This window comes from Rhineura floridana, chromosome 1, assembly GCF_030035675.1.
Source record: "Rhineura floridana isolate rRhiFlo1 chromosome 1, rRhiFlo1.hap2, whole genome shotgun sequence".
In the NCBI taxonomy this organism is placed as follows: Eukaryota; Metazoa; Chordata; class Lepidosauria; order Squamata; family Rhineuridae; genus Rhineura; species Rhineura floridana.
The window spans coordinates 310,562,380-310,584,088 of NC_084480.1; the positions used below are offsets into that span (position 1 = coordinate 310,562,380).

General features: G+C 44.8%; 1 pseudogene; it reads left to right on the top strand.

Annotated features, from left to right (window-relative positions):
* The first annotated feature begins 20,755 nt into the window (after positions 1-20,755).
* LOC133375894 (5S ribosomal RNA) lies at positions 20,756-20,864 on the top strand (annotated as a pseudogene).
* Positions 20,865-21,709: the final 845 nt, after the last annotated feature.

Sequence of the window (21,709 nt, forward strand, 5' to 3'; positions counted from 1 at the left end):
CTGGCATGTGGCCCCCAGAAGGCTGCCCAGAAGAAAATCTGGCCCTCTGGCTCCAAAAGGCTCCCCACCCCTCTTATACAGAGTCAGACCCTTGGCCCATCAACCCAGAAGACCAGAGGCAGGAGTCTGCGAGAGAAGAAAGGACCAGGGAGGTGAGCTTCACCCAGCCAGGAGCTGCAGAGGTGAGGAGTCACGTATTAATTCAAAATAACCAGCAGAAGATTTGGCTGAAGATATCTTCTTTTTTGTTTTGCTTTTGTTTTAATGCGTGAAGGACAAAGTCATCATGCTCACAATGTGCAAATGATGCAGTTAGTATTCAGTCTGGCTCTCCAATAATCTGCCCTTGGTTAATCACTTTGTTTATTGCTCTGTGAATCTGAGGCATTGGGAAGCGAAGCTGATGCAACTGAGATCAATTATTGATTTGCAACTGCAGATGCAACATCTCCCATAAAGTGGTCAAATGCACAGAGATCTGGGGAAGAAACTGATGGAGATTTCATTGTGGGAGTCAGCGACACAAGCCTTTTCAGGATCAGGGCAGGCCACATGTAAAGCCTTGTGGCTCACTTTGCAGCCCGGTAACGGAATAATGTCCTGCTTTTCAGAAATGGACTGTGGCAGCAGAGATGAAAACGGCATTACATGTTTATCCAAGCCAAAGGATCTTGGTCACTGCCAGTGGTGGCTGGTGCCCTTTAGGACCAGAAGGGCAGAAGGTAGACAGGCCAACAGTAGGTGGAGCCAGAGCCAATGACAGGCAGAGCCAACTCATTCTAGTTTTGACTCCATCCTTCTCCCTGTAGAGTTCTACATGGGGAAAAACGAGAAGGCAGAGGAAGGTGACAGTCAGTGACAGCCCTTGGACTGGTTGTAAGAATGCAGACAGGTCGAGGCTAGCTGAGGGCAGATGGACTTTGGTGGGACACTGCCTTATTTACCCTGATGGACCAGCAGCCATTGATGACTAGCGCATAGCCAAAGGACATGAGCATCCCTAAGCAACATGTCCCTGTCATGGGTTCTATTGCCACTGTTTCATGAGATGAAGAGAGGGAGAAGTGCCTTCTCACATAGCTCAGCAGGGGACCCGACTGCAGCATCACAGCTGACAAGGCAGAGCTTGGAAAAGTTTCTTTTTTAAACTACAACTCCCATCAGCCCCAGCCACCATGGCCACTGGATTGGGCTGATGGGAGCTGTAGTTCAAAAAAATAACTTTTCCAAGCTCTGTGACAAGGATACTCCAGAGGCTGTGATGCTGCCTCCATGGTCTCTCTAGGAAATGGACTGCACATTGCCTAGAGCAGGGGTCAGCAACATGACATCTGCAGGGACGAGTATGCCCCCTAGTACCACCAATGGTACCCACAAAATGTTTCAAAAATCCACAGTGCAGGAGAAGCTATTTGCTCTTCCTGCTCAGTTCCTGTTTTCACTGGCTCAGCTTCTCCTACACTGAACACCCCCCTTAAATATGCCCATATTTCACTGGATGCCAAGACTGGACACCCAAAGAGCTTCTCTCTGGGAGGAAGTGCAGTAGTGGCTGATGTACCTGTTATTTTCCTCATTGATGGGGTGGCTGATGGGACATGTTGTGGTCCTGTCTCTTTTTCTGCTCTTTTAGAGGCAGCAGCCTTTGTGCCATGCCCGCACAACATCCAGTTTGTGACTGGCGCCCATGGCACTTTTGGAAAAGTCTAAAAAAAGGTTTGCCAGATCAGGCCCATGGCCAACCAGTCCAGCATTTAGTCAAACCATCAACCAGCCAAGTGTCTTTGGAAGCTCACAAGAAAGACACAGAGGTGATGACAAAGAATAACTCTTTACAAGACATCTGAAGCAATTGATGGTTGGTGCTTCATGCATGGCAGAGAGAATGGCATTCCATAGTACAGGGGCATCAGTGGACAATTTATTTATTTTATTATTTAGTTGGACAATTTATATACCACTTACATTTAAACAAAACTCTAAGAGGTTTACACTGTAGGTTAAACCATCTCGTACACTGCGCTCAACATCGAAGGCCCTCCTCTGGGTGCCTACTCAGAAAGACGCCCGGAAGGCGACTACAAGAAAGAGGGCCTTCTCGGTAGTGGCCCCCGAACTATGGAACACCCCTCCTGACGAAGTACGCCTGGCGCCCACATTACTATCTCTTCGGCGCCAGGTGAAAACCTTCCTCTTTTCCCAGGCATTTTAGCATTTTAGTATTTTTAGTATTGGTATTTTTTTAAAAAAATAAAACTCAGTTTGTATGCCACACTTTGTTGTAATTATCTATTAACTTGCATTTCTTTATGGGTTTAATTATGTTTTTTAACTTTTTTACTGATGTATATCTATATTGTTGATTATGATGACTAGATTTTAAATTGTATATGAAATGTTTTCCCTGTTGTACACCGCCCTGAGAGCCCAGGCTATGGGCGGTATAAAAATTTAATTAAATAAAAATAAATAAACAAACAAATAAATAAATAAACAGCAAAAGCAAAAGCAAACAAAACCAAGCAAAACCCAGGGAATTTCTATATTCGATAACACATAATTAAGAATTAAATACAGCATCTTCTTTAGTATCAAAATATGTGTAATTCTTAATTCTTAATACTTATGTGTAAGAGCGAGGTACAACAATACAAGGAAAATTCATAATAAACAGAGTAAACAACAGAACAAAATATCCTCTAGACCAGGGGCTCCCAAACTGTGGTCTGTGAGCTTCATGCAGGTGGGCCATGGTACGTTAGTAAAAAGACAATTTAAAATCATACAGCGCCTAGCACAGTGAACTGCAGTTGGTACAGCAGGCAGAAAAATCATTAAGTGGTCTGCCAAGACCCACAGCAATTTTCACATGGCCCATAGAGAAAGAAGTTTACGGACCACTGCTCTAGACATCGGGAAGCAAAATATTAGAAATAAAAATCAAGTAGAAAGTATAAATTCAACCTTTTTAAACAACTTGATAGACGATTAGGCAACAGAAAATCAACTCACTTCCCAACCCCCATACGCCGATCAATCATACCAGTGAAATGGCAGCAACTGGTACGTGTGTGAGAGAAAATAGGGGCTGTGCCTATTATCAAACAGTCAGATGTTTGGTGTTCCCCATCTCTACTGTAACTGGTTGTTCAGATTCCACATCACGCCACACAACCTGGTCTACAGAGCCATCCTCTGGGGCCCATTGTGTCATGGGGAACTGCCTTTTGATGACGGATTGTGGAGCAATTTTTCGTGACTTCCTTTTACATTCAGCCAAAGCTCTCATGGCTGCCTCACGCGACACAAAGGTGTCCGGTCGTTCTGCTCGTACCATATGTTGCCAAGCCATACACGCTGATCTGGTTGCCACTGGAAACAAGATTAAGGAGTGGGCGATAACTCAGGAGACATTGCATTGTCCCGCTGCTGAGTAAGATGGGATGATATCCGCTGCGGATTGCACATGGGCAACATCTGCCTTTAAACCACCCCACTTTTCAGTAGGTAACTCACGGGGTTTTGACATGAGGTGCCATTAACGACAGAGATGATGTAATGTAATTGGACCACCCAGGAACAGATCTGCTTATATGCTGAGCGGTTTGAGCACCGCCAGTCATGCTTTGCTATATAAAGTAGAAAGTGTCAGCACTGGTGGGGGAGGAGAGTCCTTGTGGCTATGAGAAAAAGACAAGGATCACAGCTGCTATTTGTCTCTCCCCCCCCCTCCTGCTCTATCTGTCACCAACCTGGTGCATAAAAATTATGCTGCTATTTTAGGTTTATGAACATAGCTATATAAATAAAGGCCAGGCTTCTAATTTTTATAACCCCTGGTTTCAAAAGATGGCCATAAGCTGGCATCATACATTCATATGGGGGATATGAATGCATGCCAGGGGAGAAAGAAGAAAAAAGGATATTCTATGCTGGCAGATAAGCGTCTTGAACAGTGCGCAGGTTTCAAAAACTTACTGTCGCACCTGGGCGAGGAGAAGTAGAAACTCCGGCTGGCCGTGCAAGCTGATGTGCAATTTAGGCAGTGGTACATGTGATGTATGACAACAATTAAATTCTGCTTTCTACTGCATAGAGCAATGTCTGTGTTTTCGAATGGGGAATATAATGTGCCATTATGCCAATTGCCCTCATGTGCTCAGAATTAAGACCATATAATGTGTGGGTTTATAATGGGCCACAACCTTCTTTACAAGTCTTCTCTGCACTTAACTACTTAAGGGCCTATTCCAGACATCCTTTTTATTACACATTCATGATTATTGTACTCATGATGGTATCCAGGCAGCTACCATCAAAGCACATGTGGCCCATTGCTTTGATTTTCACCTGTTTGACATGTCAGCTCATTTGTGTGACAAATGGTAGCAAGCCACCAGTCAACCACTGCCACGCCACTTTTACAGGAGAAGGGATGAAATACTGTCCCTCCAGATGACTTTTTTTATTGTGCATTCATGATTATTTGAGTTCCAGGTTATATTTATTTATTTACTTACTTTGGACACATAATGAGAAGACACAATTTGCTAGAAAAGGCTATAATGCTGGGAAAAACAGAAGGGAGTAGAAAAAGAGGAAGGCCAAACAAGAGATGGGTTGATTCCATAAAGGAAGCCACAGACCTGAACTTACAAGATCTGAACAGGGTGGTTTATGACAGATGCTAGTGGAGGTCTCTGATTCATAGGGTTGCCATAAGTCGTAATCGAAGGCACATAACAACAACATTTATTTATTTATTTATTTATGACATGCGCATCTCACCTTTCCTCCAAGGAGCTCATGGTGGTGTACAAACATGGTTCTCTCCCCCTCCTGATTTTATCCACATAACACTGTGAAGTAGGTTAAGGTGAGAGACAGTGATTGGCCCATGGTCACCCGGTCCTGTTCTCACAGTGGCCAACCAGGTGCCCATGCAAGCAGGACCCAAGTGCAAGAGCACTCTCCCCACTTTTGCTCTCCCCCATATATATTAAGGATATATAAGGGAGTTATATGGGGGCAGGAGAAGCAGGGGGATATTTACAGTTCAAGTTACATGGGGGGAACCTCAGGCTCGGGGGTCAAAAGTGGCCCTCCATGTTCCATCTGGCCCTGAGAACTCTCCCCAGGCCACATCTCACTGGCTCTGCCTTGCAACTTCCTTGAGTGTTTTTGCCTGTCTGGAATGTGTCCTTGAACCCTGATAATACCTCTTGCTTGTCTGGATTAAGTACTGGGGTGTGTGTGCAAGTGTGTGTAGAAACAAGCCCATTGTACAAAAGTAACATTTGCATTCATTGCTCTACCCACTTTTTCTTCTGGCCTGCTGACTACTCTCCTTTCTTGCAATTGTATTTTTCTGTGCATTTGTAATTAAGGCCAATTGCTGATCCTTCATAAAACACACAATCGGTACTCTGATAACTGCAGAGAGGTGTACCGATCCCTATTTTTACTACATGATGGAAGAAAAAAGCTTCACTAAATATATCAGCATATGTTAGGGCCTGATGGAGTGCACTGAATAGCTGGCGCTGTCACTTAACAGAAGAAGAGCCCTGCTGGATCAAGCCAGTGGCCCATCTAGTCCAGCATCCTGTTCTCTCACTGGCCAGCCAGATGCCTGTGGGAAGCCCACAAGCAGGACCTGAGTGCAAGAGCACTCTCCCCTCCTGAGGTTTCCAGCAACAGATATTCAGAAGCATACTGCCTTCACCAGTGGAGGTAGAACAGTGGAGGCAGAGCATAGCCGTCCTGGCTAGTAGCCACAGATAACCTTAACCTTCATGAATTTGTCTAAATGTCTTTTAAAGCCATCCAAGTTGTCAGCCATCACTACCTCCCATGGGAGTGAATTCCACAGCTTAATTATGTGCTTTCTTTTGTCCGTCCTGAATCTTCCAGCATTCACCTTCATTAAATGTCCGCGAGTTCTTGTGTTATGCGAAAGGGAGAAAAACCTCTTTCCCCAAAAGTGGCTTTTCATGCCATGCATAATTTTATATACCTATATCTTTTCTCTTCTTACATTTTCTCTAAACTAAAAAGGCCCAAATGCCGCTGCAAATTTTCCTCATAAGGGAGTCTCTCCATTCCATGGATAATCTTGGTTGCTCTTTTCTGAATATTTTCCAATTTTCCAGTATCCTTTTTGAGGTGAGGCGGTCAGAATTATACGTGGTACTCCAAGGGCAGTTGGAGAGGATAGTGGGAGCGACTCTTAGATCTTAGCTCACTGCTTTCACCTCCTCACTTGCCAGCTGATGTTGGCTTTCATCAGGAAAGGGTTCTGCAGGACCCAGGTTCAATCCTGAACATCGCCAGTTAAAGGAAGCAGGGGATGGGAAAAGAACTCTTGTTTGAAATAATTGAGAGCCATTTCCAGTCATCTGACTAGATAAAAAAGGCCCAGGTGGATCAATGATCTTACCTCACACAAAGCAGCTTCATATAACAGCTAAGTTCCTTACAATGGGAACTTCCCTAATTGTCACCTCCTGAGCCAATACACGAACTGTAACATGCACCACAACCACACTGTACATTTAAAGCACTATTATAGCACTTTAGATAGTCATGGCTTCCTGCAAAGAATTCTGGGAGCTGTAGTTTTTGAAGGGTGCTGAGAGGGGTTAGGAGACCTATTCCCCTCACAGATTTATTTATTTATTTTATTTTATGAAATTTCTATCCCACCTTTCCTCCTAGAAAGAGCCCAGATATACACTTCTCAGATGCCCAGGGGAAGAGGGATTGATTGTTAAACCACTCTGAGAATTGTAGCTCTGGGAGGAGAATAGGGGGTCTCCTAACAGCTCTCAGAACCCTTAACAAACAACAGTTCACAGGATTCTTTGGGGGAAGTCATGGCTGTTAGTGGGATATGAGTGCTTTAAATGAATGTTGTGGATGTTGAAGCGCAGTTCTCCATCGCCGCCGCCACCCAAATGGATACCGTATTAGGGAAAGGTCTGCACAAAAAGGCTTTTATTAGTGAAAATAATTTATAAAACATTGTTATACATTATTATTAAACAGCTGCGGCTATTTCTGGACCGAGATAGCCTAACCACTATTGTCCATGCACTGGTAACCTCCAGGCAGGATTACTGTAATGAACTCTATATGGGACTACCCTTGAGGTTGGTTTAGAAGCTGCAGCTGGTGCAAAATGCGGCAGTGAGACTGCCAACATGTCACCCTGCTGCTGAAAGAATTGCACTGGCTACCTATTAGCTACCGAGCTAAGTTCAAGGTTCTAGTTCTGGCGTACAACGCCCTATACAGCCTGGGACCAGGATACCTGAAAGATCGTCTTATCCCTTATATACCCAGTCGATCACTACGCTCTGCAGGTGAGGGCCTCCTACAGATACCATCTAGCCTGGAGGTCCGTTCCGCAGAACATAGAAAATGGAACTTTAGTGTAGTGGCACCTACCCTTTGGAATTCCCTCCCCTTAAATATTAGACAGGTGCCATCTTTTACCTTTTTGGCGCCTACTGAAGACCTTTCTTTTTCAACAAACCTTTTAAGCAAATACCTTATCCCAGTCTGAGTCTGTGTTGGAATTGCTTTTTAATATGTTTTAAACCTTTAAAAAAATAGATGTTTTTAAAGTGTTTAAAAATGTTGTTAAATATGTTTTGTTTAATATATTTTAAAGTCTGTTTTTATGATGTTTTAAAGTGTTTTTAGTGCTTTCGTTTGCCACCCTCGGCTCCTACTGGGAGGAAGGGCAGGATATAAATCTAATAAATAAAATAAACAAATAATAATAAACAATTAAAAAAACATATTAAAAGTGTACAGAAAATTGCCCCCCAAATTAATGCAGAGATAGGGCTGTATTCAACAACCTCGTTGCATTAGCAGAACTCAGTACAAGCATTCCTGTGAGCGCAATGGGATCTCCCCCACTTTCCCTGCACACCCCGCCCATCCTCTCCAAATCTGCTCTGGATGGCTGGAAGAGCCCCCAGAACAGCAAATGAGGGGAGGAGTGGGGAGATCATTCTGTCAGGCGAGCAGAAATGCTTGTGCTGACAGAACATAGCATTACGCTGAATGCAATATATACCTATATGTTTTTATAGATAGATAGCTACAGATATATCACAACCTGATGTGGAAAATCGGGAGAACTGAGGATAGGGAAAATGAGAAACAGCAAGCAACCACAACTGTCAGATTCATCCATCCCTATGATAAGTGCTTCTCTAATCAAAGTGTCCCCCCGCCCCCCGCAAACCAGCCAGTACAGATGACCTTTGTTTGGAGGGATCTAGCAGATCTACTTTTCATACTGCTCAATTTTGTCTGCCTTTTCTTTATCTTTCCTGTTGTTGCAAATAATCATCTCACCTCAACTTATTGTCCTTATTTAGCCCGAATTCTATCCTCACATCTCTTTTCCCCTGCTGCGAATCTGACACAACCGTAGAAGCTCAAAACCGAAAAGCACATTGTACACAATATGACTCTAATCCCACCTGATTACTCTTTCTGTCGGCAGCGACTTTCCTCCCCCTTCTGAAATGATAAGAGAGCATATGAAATATGAACAAATGCAATTTTGCTACATCTGTTTACCATATAGTTTAATTGAGACTACAGTATAAATTACGAAAAGCTGAACAAACAACATTGCCAGGTACAGAGCTCATCAGCTACTTCCAATTAACACAGGTAGAGGAGAAAAAACTCTCACTCTCTTGCAAAGTAGGAGAAATACATTGCATCCCATCAGACGCACCTGCTCAATGTAAGGTCCATAGACTAATTGCAGCCCATTTCCTGTTTATCACCCCCCCCCCCCCAGTATGAGGACAGTGAGAGAATTCTAAAAGACCATTGTTTGCAGCACTTTCACACATCATGGAAACATCTCAGATCCTTTCAAGAAGAATGGAATGGGAGGGTGTCTGAATTACTGTGGCCACATTCACACCATACATTTATTCTGGTATTATTCTACTTTAAACAGCCGTGGCTTGCCCCAAAGATCCTGGGAAGTATAGTTTGTGAAGGGTGCTGAGAGTTAGGAAACTGCTACTCTCCTCACCCAGCTATAATTCCCAGAGTGGTTTGACAGTTCCTCTTTCCAGGAAACTCAGTGAATTGTATCTCTGTGAGTCAAATACGGTCTCTTAACATCTGTTGGCATGCTTCACAAACTATACTTCCCAGGATTCTTGAACTGGGCCTGAACATCTATTGTCAGAGTAATTTAACATTCATTTCCTCTTCTCAGAGAACTCTGGCAATGGCAGGTCTGTGAGGGAAACAGGGATCATGCCATGACTTTTTAAAGTGGAATTAGAGTGGAATAAATGTATGGTGTGACTGTGGTCTACATCTGCATTGCTCCTCCTCTTCCTGGTTCAGGAGTGAATGGTGGAGCTGGCACCAATTTTTTCCAGCCATTATTATTATCATTATCACTATTAATTAATTAATCACCTTCCACACCTATCTCGAGGTGATGTACACAATGCAAGAAAAACCGCGAAGAAATGAAGTCTGATACCATTCAGGAAGTGGCAGCAGATTCAAAACAATACCAGGTAGACATGGTGTACAAAGCCCTATACAGCTCGGGACCAGGATATCTGAAAGACTGTCTTACCCCTTATATACCCAGTCGAGCACTGCCCTCTGCAGGTGAGGGCCTCCTGCAGACAGGGCCGGTCTCAAAGGGCGTCCAGGTCGGCCCCTGAAGCCAGCCACACAGGCCCCTGATAGGGTGGGGGAGGAGTGGCAATCCTTTTCCGTGATCCAGGGCAGAGCAGCTGCTGCGGAATGCAGAGGAAGCTTCTTCCGTCTGCCCATCTCTCCTGTCTTTTGCAGCTGCATGGGCTGCGGACACAGGACTGCCATTAACCAAGATGGCGGCCGAGGTTTCCCTAAGGGGCTGAAGCCTCTACCGCCATCTTGGCAGCTGGCAGTGATGCATGCACGCAGCAGCCCATGCAGTTGCGAAAGACAGGAGAGACGGAGTCAGCAAACAGGCGGGCGGAAGAAGTTCCCTCCCTGCAAGAGACAGGCAGGTGTGTGTGTGTGTGTGTGCATACAAGCACCGGGGCCAGCGGCAAGCTGTTGCCCAAGGGCCCCGGCATGTCTGGCGCCCGCCCTGCCTACAGATACCATCTTATCAGGAGGTCTGTTCCGCACAACATAGGAAGTGGACCTTTAATGTAGTGGCACCTACCCTCTGGAATTCTCTCCCCTTAAATATTAGACAGGCGCCATCTCCCTTATCTTTTCGGCGCTGACTGAACACCTTCCTCTTTCAACAAGCCTTTTAAGTGGAGACCTTATCCCAGTCTGCATCTGTGTTGGAATTGGTTTTTAAGATATTTTTAAAGCTTTAAAATATGTTTTCAAATATGTTTTAACATATTTTAAAGTTTATTTTTAAGATGTTGCTGCCCTGGGCTTATTCTGGGAGGAAAGATGGGATATTAGCCACTACGTCAACCTGGTCCAGTGCGAGAGCCTTGAAGTAAACCTGGGCATCAATTAAAAGAGCTGTACCTTTGAATTTTGATTGACTGAGTGGTGCAGACCTGATTGGCCAGAGAAGAGAAGAATGATAGAAATGCCTCCCCAAGCCTCTGGAAGTTCATAGAAGTATAGATATCTACATGGCCACCATGCGGGTTGGCACTGCCACCGCCATTTACAACTATGGCGGCACGATGGGGAACAACATCCAGGCCATGACCCACCCTGCTGCTGCGGGACTGGCTGGTTCTGGGGAAAGCTTATTCCTATTTTACCATCAGAGAAGCTGATCAGAAGTTCAACAGAAGGTGTCAAACTTGCAAGCATAGAAGGAAATAGAAGAGCCAACTCACAGCTTTGTTGGGGGCAACCTGAGATGTTTCTGCTGCTCCAGGCGCCTGCACCATCCTGTTTGTTGTAATTGTAATTCGCTGTTTTTTAAATAATATTATTTGTTATTTAATTTTTGTAAATTGTATTGTTTTATTGATGTATTTCTATATTTGTGTATTTCTTGTAAGCCACCTTGAGGGCCTTTGGGCCATAAGGCAGTGTATAAACTATAATAATAATAATAATAATAATAATAAGAAGAAGAAGAAGAAGAAGAAGAAGAAGAAGAAGAAGTCAATCAATCAATCAATCAATTAGACACTGAGCTGGGAAAGCTTGATGGAACAAAAATGTCTTCCATTGTTTCTGAAAAATGCAGATAGTAGCTACCCATCGTATCTCAACAGGACTGCCATTCCACAGAACAGGGGCAGCCACACTAAAAGATCTGCTCCAAGTGTCTGTGGAGCAGGCTTCTGAGATCTTTGAAACTTGCAGGAGAAGCTCTCCCACAGACCACAGTGAAGCACTAGGTACATAACGGACCTCTCAAGTCATCGGGTTCTGGACTGTATAGGGCCTTATATGGGCCTGCTGCATCCAGCTAGCCACTCATGAATTACTCATTTTCATAGCTTGTAGCTCTGAGGATGCAACACACACCTGCATTTGAAACTCCATCACAGTTCTGAATTGCTGCAAAATGAGAAAGCCTTGTATGCAGTTGCTGCCAAACTCAGCAAAATGATTACAGAGAAGATTGGGGGGAGAGGGCAAAATAAGGCTGAAGGAAAAATGGGGGATTGTTAGATGGGGTGTAGACAGAGACTCATGTAACCACGGTACCTGAAAGATCATCTTACCCCTTATATACCCAGTCGATCACTACACTCTACAAGTGAGAGCCTCCTGTAAATACCATCTTATCAGGAAGTCTGTTCTGCACAACATAGGAAACAGACCTTTAGTGTAGCGGCACCTACTCTTTGGAATTCCCTCCCCATCTCTGTTATCTTTTCAGTACCTACTGAAGACCTTCCTCTTTCAGCAAGCCTTTTAAATAGAGACTTTATCCCAGTCTGTGTCTGTGTTGGATTTACTTTTTAAGATGTTTTTAAATCTTTTTTTAAAGTTGTTTTTAAATTATACAGCCACGAGAGACTATAGTATAGTCAGCATAGATTTTTTGTATCCGCAATGTTAAATTGAAAATATCCCCATGCCATTCTGATGCTTCCCATAAGCTCATTCCAAAACAAAACATTACAAAACTTATAGTCCTACACTCAGAAACGCTTGCTTAACAACCCTCTAAATTTTCATGGTGATACACGAAACAGTAAGGGAGAATTGAGAGTTCAAAGTGTAAAAAGAGAGAGGAAAAAAACCAGACCCCTTTTGGACATTTTTCTGTCAGAGTTCTTATAATTTGTTGAGATTAATTAAAAATCAGCCATGTTCACAGAGTACCTGTCATCCTATTACTGACCTTGCCCCATACTCTGACCTTCATCTTCTGTAGTTTAGACATTAAAAAAAATACCTGGCTGGTTTTTAATTAATTTAAGAAATTTAGCATTGAACTCAATGATAATGTTGGGCATGCTCAGTAAGAACCAACTGTCAGTGTTCTTAAAGCCAGACTCACAGCTGCTGGGCTTGCCTAATCAGGGGGCCACCCAAATTTAAACCAAAGCTGTTCCTGGCCACATCCACACCAGACCTTTATTTTACTTTAGACAGTCATGGCTTCCCCCAAAGAATCCTGGGAAGTGTAGTTTCTTAAGAGTGCTGAGAGGGGACTCTTATTCCCCTTACAGAGCTCCAGTGACCAGAGTGGTGTAACAGTCAGCCACTCTGACTGAAGTTCTATGAGGGGAACAGGGCATCTCCTAGCAACTTTCAGCACCCTTCACTAACTACACTTCCCAGGATTCTTTGGGAGAAGCCATGATGGTGTAAAGTGAAATAAAGGTCTGGTGTGGATGTGGCCAGGGACAGCTTTGGTTTAAATTTGGGTGGAAGGCTAATTGTGCCTGCTGTAGAATAAAAAGGTGGGGGGAACCCTGAAAAAGAACAATACTGTTCACAGTGTTTTAGTTTTGGAAAGGAAAGGGGTTCCCCCTCTGCCCAGTGCTCACCCATTCAATCCCCTCCCCTCCCACTCCCCTCTCCCCTCCTCCCTCCCACTCCCATTCCTGCCCTCCTCCTCCCCTTCCTGCCCCTCCCCATGTAAGTTTCACCTATCCTAAGCATGATTGCTCAGTAGTAAATCCCACAGAACTCAAAAAGCATGCAATGATCAAACTTGCCCTCCCCTTCTCCTCCCTCCTATCCACTCCCTCTTGCCCCTTTCCTCCCCCTCCTTTACCCCTTCTTCCCCTCCCCATCCCCTTCCAATCTCCTCCTCCTCCTTCCCATCCCCCTTCCCCATGGTTAGTTTTACCTATCCTAAGTATGATTGCACAGGAGTATATTCCATTGAACTCAATAAGTATGCAAATGATCAAACCTGCCCTCCCCTCCCCCTCCCCCTCCCCTCCCTTTTGCCCCTTCCCTTCCCCTTCCTTCACCCTTTCCCCCTCCCCTTCCAATCTCCTCCTTCCCACTCCCACTCCTTCTGCTCCCCTCTCTCCCCCTTCCTCCTTCCCTCTACTCTCCCCTCCCCCTCCCTCATGGTCAGTTTCACCTATCCTAAGCATGATTGCACAGGGAGGAAATCCCACTGAACTCAATAAATATGCAAATGATCAAACCTCCCCTCCTTCTCCCCCCTCCCACCTGCTACCATCCCCCTCCTCCCCTCAGCCCTTCCTCCCCCTTTCTCCCCTTTCCCTCCCCTCTCTCCTCCCCTGTGGTTAGTTTCACCTATACTAAGCATGATTGCAGGGGGTAAATCCCACTGAGCTCAATAAGCATGCAAATGATCAATCCATTCTCAGCAAACTTGCACAGGATCCCATTTCTTACCTCCTGGATTAAAAAGCAGGGAAATTCAATAATAGGCAAAAAACCTTGCGGTTTAAGAACGTACCTATAGCCAACAGATATTTCTCTCAAATCTTAAAAAGCAGGGAAATTGGGCAGCTATAGTGAATGAACCAGGGGAGCAGGAGACGTGACCTCCTCTCTGAGATATTGTACTGCTCTACAAATGCAAACACCATTTGGGTTGGTCTTCCACAGTTCAATCAACTTTCTGTGGAGCTTGGAAGAATTTGGTAACATGTGTCTCTTTCTCTAAGATCATCCTCCAATCTTTCTCCCTTGTAAGAAGCATTCCCTGGTTGGCCCAAGGAGTTGTCAGACTGTTGGGTAAACATCAGAGACCCACACCTACCACTATTTGCAACTGATGACTGCACAGTGACTGCATGGGATCTGTGCCAATGAGTGCATGTCCTTAGAATACAATGGAAATCCAAGAACCAGGCTGAAGGCTGTGCAAAAAGCTTCCTTTCTTAATGTTACCTAAGTAAATCAGGATATTGAATCCCTGTCAGGCTCAGGAAGTAACAGCCAACATCCACAGTTTTTTAGAAGGCTGATCTAACTTTCCTACTATTTTTGATGTTTCCATTTCTTCTTGATGCTTTTTTCTCATCAGGCTGACTGTGGCCATTGCAAGCTTTCCCTTTCTTAGCTTCAAGGCACCCCTCTGAGCTCTCTGTTAAATAAATCACCACTGAAGTGCAGGGTAACCTACTTTGATAAATACAAATTTCAAAGCAAAGAGAGCAGAGGGTTGCATGCTGCCTCTCACTCTCATGAGCTGATGATCTAGAATATTACTGCAGCAACAATTATAATAAAAATAATTAAAGGGAAGCAAATGTGGGAACTCATGCTGAGAAATGTCTTGTTTAATAGAAAGGTTTGCCTACATTACACTCAAAACAACCGATCTGAGTTTCACATATAACACTGGATGGATCGCAAGATCATAGAAGAGTAGGCAATGAAAAATCAGGGTAACATTTATTTATTTATTTATTTATTTATTTATTAAATTTATATACCGCCCGACTAGCAATAGCTCTCTGGGCGGTGAACATAAAACAGCATAAAAATACAATAAATAACAAAACAATACTAAAATACAAGCAACAATCCAACACAATAAACATTTTTAAAATTAAATCAGTGTAACTTAAAATGCTTCAGAGAATAGGAAGGTTTTGACCTGGCGCCGGAAGGAGAGCAGAGTCGGCACCAGGCGTACTTCCTCAGGGAAAAAGACATGAAAAAGAAGAGACAGACAGATAGATAGGATTGTTCTTTAATCAGAATGTTACAGACCCAACTGGAATCACACAGCACATACTTAAACTGTGAAATTTGCTCCCAGAAGAGGCAATGATGGCCACCAACTTGGATGGTAAACTCATTACCTTGGAGGATTCTAAGTTGGAGGACCAGGCCAGCACCATAATCCAAACCACCAAAGTACAAAGCATACAAAGCAGGAAACATCTCTCTCAGTAAAGCAGCCCAGAGTCCCCCTTGTTCCAGAAGAAAAGGATCTTTTAACCTCCTTTCTAGCTCGACCATACCAGACTCAGGCCCGGCCTCCAAGAGGTCTTCTGTATCTTTAAAGGTTGTGCAGGGGGGAGGGAGAATTCCACCTTGTGGTTTTTCCCATTACAGGGTTGCAAGAACACCTGCACTTGGCTGACTTTCTCTTCTCCTAAAGATACAGGATCAGTCTCAGGCCCTGAACCTGGCAACCCTACCTGTACGGTATGTTTGTGCAGCAGCGCTTGAAACAGACAACTGGACAGTGAGCCTGCAAGAATGTGAATAGCCATTTCCACTGAATTTGGGGAAGGGAGCATGCAGGGCATTTTAAATAAATCTAAATAATAATAATAATAATAATTTGGCCCACACAACAGAAGGGCACCCAGGGAGCTGCCTTACACTGAGTCAGGCCATTGGTCAATATGGCTCAGTACTGTCTGCAGTGACCGGAAGCAGCTTTCCAGGGTTTCAGGGATGGGAACCCGTCCCAGCCCTACACGGAGAGACTGGGGATTGAATGTAGGACCTTTTGCATGCAAGGGAGATGCACTACCATGGAGCTACGGCACTTGTTCATCAGAAGGCCAAGGAGGAAAAGCCCAAAAAGTGCTGGAAAGGAGCAGTGGAGGAAGTTGAGCACAAGGATCCGGGTGCAAGAGAGCTCTGTGCCACGGGAAATCTGGCATACAAACCCAGACAGTGCTGCCGGTCAGATACCAGAACTGGAGATTGCAAAGTTGGGGGGGAAGGGAATCCACCTGAGCCATTCTTTGCATTAGTGTGCATGGGTGTGTCTTGTCATGGCCCATAAGTCTTCAGCGCTGCATCACACGGGGGCGATGCTGCATGTGTGTGCACTCCCAAGCCTATGCTTTGTGAATGGAGACACACAAACACACGCTGTGGCAGAGCATCTGCCTTGCATGCAGAAGCTCCCAGGTTCCATCCCCAGCATCTGTAGGCGGGGCTGGGAGAGAACCCTGCCTGCAACCCTGAAGAGATGCTGCCAGTCAGTGTTGGCAGTATGGAGCTAGATGGACCGAGGGCCTGGCTCAATATAAGGCAGCTGCAAGGAGCTCTGCTCTTAATAAAGGGCACCGTGGCAGTGGCTGGCGACAGTCTGCAGGGTGCACGGAGTATGGCTGCCTAGGCAGTGGAGCCATTGTACTACCGACCTTACTGTATGCCTGTGAAACATGGACCATTTATAAACGCCACTCGCAACTTCTTGAAAGATTCCACCAACGCTGCTCCGGAAAATTCTGCAAATGACTTGGGAAAACAGACGGACTAATGTTAGCGTTTTGGAAGAAGCAAAGACCACCAGTGTTGAAACAATGATCCTCCAACATCAACTTTGCTGGACTGGCCATGCTGTTTGAATGCCTGATCACTGTCTTCCAAAGCAGCTACTTTACTCCCAACTTAAGGATGGAAAACGGAACATCGGTGGACAGCAAAAGAGGTTTAAAGATGTTCTTAAAGCGAATCTAAAAAAAGTAACACGAACATTGAGAACTGGGAAGTCTTGGCCCATGAATGTCCCAAATGGAGGTTGGCTATTATCAAAGGTGCTATGGACTTCAAAGAAGCACGAATACAGGGTGAATGGGACAAACAAGCTAAGGGGAAGGCATGTCAAACAAATCGTCATTGCAAGCATCTTCCATCTGGAAACCTATGTCCTCACTGTAGGAGGCTGTGTGGATCCAGAATTGGCTTCCACAGTCACTTACGGACCCACTGTTAAAGACCTTATCTTGGAAGACAATTGAGTGATCATCAATGAAAATGAATGGAGGGTTATCCATCTGGGCAATTGGGGCACTGCCCCTCTACACTCGGTCTTGATTCCTCCAAGCCCACCTGCCCGCCTTCTTATTTGCAACCAGTCCTGGGATGGCACCCCCTGTCACTTTCTCTCTCCTTCATCTCAATGGTCCCCTTGTAGAACTCATCAGGGAGGAGGATGGGGACAGAACTAGAATGAGTTGGCTCTGCCTGTCATTGGCCCTGGCTCCACCTATCATTGGGTCTGGCTCCATCCACTGTTGGGCTCCCTGCCTTCTGCCCCACTAGTCACAATGAGCACCAGCCACCACTGAGTCTATGGTTTGGCCTCCCAGCTCGTGTACAGGTGATATGGCCAGCCCAGAGCAGGACAGATTGCTGCCGTCTCATCACTGGCCACTTCTCAGGTAGTACAGTGCCCTTGGGATCCCCTGGCAGGAAAGCTGAGAGTGATGCATAGGGTAGCTAGTTCCCTGGCACAGCTGGGCCGCCTCTGAAGAGGAACTGAATAGAGCTGAGAAAAAAATGCCCCCCCCCCTCATTTTTCATGCAATTTCTGGGTAGAGAAATGAGGTGGTGGCATTTCACTGAATGTTCACTAGGGGGTGACTAAAATTCTCCAGTGTTTCAGGAGAAGGTCAACAGGGAGAACACTTTCAAAAATTTGTCAGAGCATTCTTTTGTGAGGAATTTTGGATCAGCCCTACAAAGGAAGTCCATTCCTTTCACAAAGGAATGGCATGTTAGCTTTTTTCTTTCTTCTAAAATACAGCTTTACCCTTAGGCAATGGAGAAGGACCTCTGCACGTGGTCAAAAGCTCTCAGCCTTAAGAACAACCCCAATGATAGATGGCTTAACCCATTTTCCTTGTTTGAAATCTATTATCAATGGAAAGAAGCCATTCGTTATCAAAATGGAACCGGGAGTCTCCTTGCCTTTGCATTGCTGGCCTTCCTGGGAAGTTGTTTGAGGCTACAGATGGAAAGAGAAAAGACAAGATTATCATCCCATGTCCCAGCATGGCTCCCTCCTCCCACCTCAACATCTCATTGGCTCCTCTTACCTGCTTGCTTCCTAGTCTGTCAGCTTTCCCTGGTTGACTTTTTTGTCTGCTCACCTCTCAAGCCAGCTCTCTAGATACATTTTATTTTTTTACTCTGGCAGAGCCTGGCTTACAAGTTGTCTCTCCTTCTTTATTGACCCTCCTGTGGACGGGCCCTAGCACCCCATCTGTCTGCCATTGTTCCCAACCCTGCCAAGACTCATGGACTCCACTGCCTACAGCCCAGCATTATTTATTTATTACATTTATACCCCACCTTCCTTTTCATGATTGAAACACAAGATGGCTTACATATGGTTCCCAGGCGGTCTCCCATCCAGGCACTGACCAGACCTGACCCTGCTTAGCTTCAGGAGGGAGCTGGTCTTATGTACCTTCAGACCATAGCCTTGGTACTTCTCAGTCACCATGAGGATACACCTGTCTTTAAGTCCCTTTTCTCTCTCCTTTCATGTTTAATCTAGTTTTGGCTTTCCCTCATAATGCTCCATTTGCTTCTGCTTTTGAGCTTCTCTCCCAAATTCTTAACAGAGCAAAACAACAGAGGAGGAGATCAAATAAATATGTCCGTATGGGGTACATCTTTGCATGAAATAAATTTGAGCTCCAAAAGTGGTTGGAGAGTTGAAAGGGGGAAGGGCCATCGCTCCGTGCTAAAGCATCTGCCTTGCATTCAGAAGTCCACTCCAAGGCATCTCCAGGTAAGGTTGGGAATGTGCCCTGCCTGAAATCCTGGAGAGCCGCTGCCAGTCAGTGTAGATAATACTAATGGACCATTTATGCACCAATGGCCTGTTTGACTCGCCATAAGGCAGCTTCCTGTATTCTTATGACCTTGACCTCCTTTGCACTTCCCAAGTGAAAGCTACTCCTTGTAGGTTCATGTGTGTGAGAGAGAAAATATGAAGTTGGCTGGTTGTTTCAGTGTCTGAAAAATCTGTCCTTAATGAAAGCTTCAAGCAGGATGTGTTCTGTTGGTGGAACAGTAATACTCCCCCCTCCCCATTACTTCCATTTCTGAACATCTTGTCTTTGGCATCAGATCCCATATTCTGTGTCTGAAACAGCACAGATTTTCCATGGCTTCCTACAGTCACTAACATTTCCTTCAGTGTGAGGGTTTGGTTTGGTAGGGTAACAGATTGTTCAGTGAAATTGAGGGATTTTCCATCATCGATTCACCCACCTCTTTCTGTGGCTCTTCCTTTGCCTCCTGAACAAAACACATAAAAGATATGATGTTTTCCTTTTTTCCAAAAAATTATTCGGATTTATAGCACACTCTATCAGGGAGCAAGTAACTGAAGCAAAGAACAACCAATAAAACAAGCAAAACAGGATCAAATGTTTTCAGATTGAAATTGATTGAAATTTCCTCATCTTTTCCTGATTTAGTCATCCTCCCCCAAAGCAACTCAAAACAGGGAAGCCTTACGATTCTTCTGAAAGGCACCTGTACTTGGATCCTAAGTCTTCCATGGGAGGGCGTTCCATAACTGGGAGAGGGGACCACAAAGAAGTGAGATTTAATTGAAATGGGGGTTGTGGTGCATTTTGCAAACAACTCCCCCCCGCAAAATATAATCCCCCAGTCTGATGCTTGTTTGGGCACCGGGTTTGTGTGTGTGGACAAAATGGAACAAAAATCTTTGCCCCCTGAGAATGTGGTCAGAAATTACTTCCCTCACTCTGGTTTCACTTCAAATCTGATTGGTGATGTGGGATCACCAGGAAGTCTAGTTGGAGTGAGGGGAATGCTTCCTGCCCTCCCTCTGAGTTGGCAGATCCAACTGGCTGCTTGGCAGTTGGATGTGATTACACTCTTGGAGTGATCCCTGGTTGCCTGGGATTTCCAGTCAGCCCCTTCAAGTGATCTGGAGAGCCCAAAGGGGTATTGCTGGCCTTATATGACTGCTGCCTGTGGGTTCATTCCCCAGTCTGAACAACTTGTCACTTCTACAACCCCCTCGAACTCTGTCCAACTCCATCCCACTTTTCCTTTCCCGTACTGCTGCTTTTCAGAAATCTGACCACATCTTTACCTGTATGAGGCTATGCTACCTTTGACTTCTCTTTCTAGAACTTGACACATGCCTGACCTAGAGCATGCTGCTTACCTCTGGACCCTCAAACTGCCCATCAATCCCACTGCTCTGACTCCAGGAGTGAAAGTGGTAGTAGCATGTTGAGAGAGTCTGGATTCAGCAGATCTTTGGCTTTCCTGGCTCAGCCAGGGCTATGCTGGCATAAACTCCTCACTCTGGCTCAGCCGGGGCTCAGCCAGCATAACGTATACCAGCATTAATTGCAAATAATGGACATTCTGAGGGAGGGGAGAGGGCAGGAGGTGACAAGGAGAGATGTACACTTATTCCAAACCTTGTTCAGCTCTGTGACCTAGGGCCCAATCCTCAAAACTTGGGCCCACATTCACCAGTTGGCTCAGCCAGCAGTAGCTCCTTCCAGAAGCTCCTGAAGTGAGTTTGGAACGGAGTAAATTGCTTTGGCATATGCCAGCGTAAATTATGCCAGCCTATGGCCATACTGCCCTGAACATGCCCGATCTCGTCTGATCTTGGGAGCTAAGCAGGGTCAGGCCTGGTTAGTACTTGGATGGAAGACCATCTGGTGCCATAGGCTTACAGGAAGGCAATGGTAAACCAAATACTGGGTGGAGTACGCTTACAGGAAGGCAATGGTAAACCACCTCTGAATACTTCTTTATTTATATATTATATAAATATATAATAGGGTCTCTGTAAGTTAGTTGTTATCGACTTGAAGTCATATAGCAGCAACAACAAAATTATGCCAGGTTCCTATAGTTAGGATTGCCCTGTTGGTAATGTTTTTTATTCCTTCTGCATGCAGATTATCAAATAAATTGATCACACGTGTTTGTATCTCTCAGTGGTTGCAGTGGAACACCTGATACAATTTGGACTTCCCCCTGCTTGTACAGACACTGGGATCCATGGCCTCCAGTCTGCAATGAATAAAGTTTTTGCAGTTGTGTAAGCTACTGAATATTGAAATTAATTCTCATTAACAAACAGTCAGACCTGTTGTAACTCATTCTAAATATTTGTATAAAATATGTCTCCATCACCATTCATTTCACTCTTAATGACAGAGGCGTGTGAGTTTGATTCATTTGAAATTGAGTTCAGAATGTAAACACATTAAAATTCACTCATCAAGACATTTCAGCAGCTAATCAATTACAAAGTGATATCTTTCGTAAAGATCAGCAATGAAGAAATTAAAGGTTTCACACATAAGGACTTAGGAAGCTGCCTTATACCCAAACAAACACGGCCGTTCATAATTGCATCAAGCAACGTGTGGTGGAAGGCACTAGCCTAATGGTGTCAGACTCTTGTTAGAAACATAGGAAGCTGCCTCATACCAAGTCAGACCATTAATCCATCTAACTCACCATTGTGCACACTGACAGGCAGTAGCTCTCCAGACTTTCAGATAGA